Below are 2500 nucleotides of genomic sequence, written 5' to 3'. Positions count from 1 at the left end.
TCTCTCCTGGTTGTGTTTTGGCGGTGTAGTTCACATTCTCACCCTTACATGTGTGATTTGAAATGAAAATGAAATGAAATCCACTTAATTGTCATACAGCTTGTTGACACACGCACAGACACACACACACACACACGTGCAGGGAGCAGCGACACAGAGAAACACACAACACACACACACACATGCAGGAGTGGTCGCAGGCGAAATGTGTTTTTTGTATTCATCCCACCGATGCTGTCCTTCCTCCGAGGGCAGTCAGGGGCAGAGGGCAGCCCCGGTCAGGCCCAGGTCAGGGGCAGAGGGCAGCCCAGGTCAGGCCCAGGTCAGGGGCAGAGGGCAGCCCAGGTCAGGGGCAGAGGGCAGCCCAGGTCAGGCCCATGTCTGGGGCAGAGGGCAGCCCAGGTCAGGTCCATGTCAGGGGCATAGGGCAGCCCAGGTCAGGGGCAGAGGGCAGCCCAGGTCAGGGGCAGAGGGCAGCCCAGGTCAGGCCCTATATCTGGGGCAGAGGTCAGCCCAGGTCAGGCCCTATATCTGGGGCTGGGACAGGACAGGACAGGAGAACCATATTTGGTACCCAGCCATGAAGCCCACTCTCCTGACCACTCCTGTGTTGTTGTGCACAGAACTCATGTCATTCTCCACTTCCAAAGAGTCATCTCAGCTTTGACCTTTCACCCCAACACCGTCTGAATGAGATCCAACCTGACAGAAGAGCTGCTGGTTTTACATGCTTTTCATTTGGACTTAGTATCAAGTTTAGATTCAATCAGATACGGAGTAAACCACTTCTTTATCCCTGGATATACAGTATACCCACTTCTTTATCCCTGGATATACAATATACCCACTTCTTTATCCCTGGATATACATTATACCCACTTCTTTAAACATGTAAAAACTGTAACACTTCTGCTACACTATACCCACTTCTGTAGTCACCACGTCACCCCTGGATTCAATGGTGCGCATCGTTCCTGACATGACTGTTCCTGTGTCTTCCTGCGTTCTTACCTAGAAGGAGGTTCCTCTGTTCCAGCTGGCCTCATCCATCCCATCCCACAACAAAAGTGCTGGTTCCAAAAATGCTGATTTCGGTTCTGATGCATTTGTTAACCTCCGAGTTCTTAGTAGGATCTAGAAGCAATAAGAATCCAAACCTGTGGTGTTGTCCTGTCTGTCCTGTATATAGTTCTATAGTCTTGATATCAACTGCAGCTCAACGATGACTAACACCTGTTATTGATTCCTCCAGTCCTCATACGAAGCGTTTGAGGGCTTGTTTTTGCTTTCGGGATTGAGTGGGAGCTGTTTTTGAGGGACGTTTGTTTTAGAGGAGAGATTTGTGTGTCTGTACATTCCACGTCCTCGGCTTGTGATTGGGCGGACGCCTGGTGGGAGGGGGCGTGATTGGGCGGTAGCCCAGTGGGAGTGGCCCAGCGTCTTTAGCAGTAACTTTTCAGACTCTTTCATCTGATTGACATAATATTACTCTCCTCTTCTCCCCTCTGTGACCGGCTCCAGGGTAGTGAATATTACTCTCTCCCTACTACCACACTACTCTGAGAGTACACCCATGCTACTATAGTCCTACTAGACCCCCCCCGAAGCAAGGTTTAGCTCAGCCGCTCCCTTCGTCTCTCTCTCCTTTTTAAAGCCTTTTTGTTTCTCTCTCTCTCCCCCTATTTTCTCTGTCCGCTTCTCACACGCTCTGTTTTTGAAATAAGCACAAGATCTTTTGTGACATGCTACGTGCTGATGTATGTTAATAAAAGACTTCAAAACCTCCAAACCCACACTGGAAGACTGCTTTTCATTTGACCGAATGGTAAACGGTCCGCATGTTGTTTACATTACGCATGGTACAGTCACAGTGTGTGTGTGTGTGGGGGGGGGGGGAGGGAAGGAGTGCAGAGAATTGGGGAGGGGAGGCGGGAGGGTTTGAGAGGGAGGGAGAGAGGAGGAAGGAGAGAGGAGAGTCAGGAAGGGGGGAAAGGAAGGAAAGTAATTGATCCCGGCCTGATGACCAGCCAGTTGCCATGGTTTCCATGCGTAGCGTCGGTCAGAACTGATAAACACACTCTCCTCCCGCCGTTGCCTAGCAACAGACAGGACAGTTTACACCTCTGGGGCCGTATTACAGAAACATCCTGACTGGCTGGTTACCATGGTAGCATGGATTAGGACAGAAAAGCCGTTACAGAACTGATCTTAAGTCAAAGTGTCTGATTTAGCCACGCCCACTCAGCCCACTATCTCCCGAGTTACAAATGATGTTATGTACAAAGTGCTAGATAACCGTTACTAAGTATTACAAAGTATATATATACAACACGGGACACGCGCACGAGCAGAGAAGCGCAGAAAAGAAGCATCGGTTGCTTGGTAACAGACATAAACATTGATAACCGATGTTGGATTGAGTAGTAAGCATTTCCCTACTTCAAGATAGGATAGGACGAAGCAAGATAAGATAGGATAGGACGAAGCAAGATAAGATAGG

Source organism: Borostomias antarcticus (assembly GCF_949987555.1).
Source record: "Borostomias antarcticus genome assembly, contig: scaffold_598, whole genome shotgun sequence".
Classification (NCBI taxonomy): Eukaryota; Metazoa; Chordata; class Actinopteri; order Stomiiformes; family Stomiidae; genus Borostomias; species Borostomias antarcticus.
Note: the sequence above shows the minus strand (reverse complement) of the source record.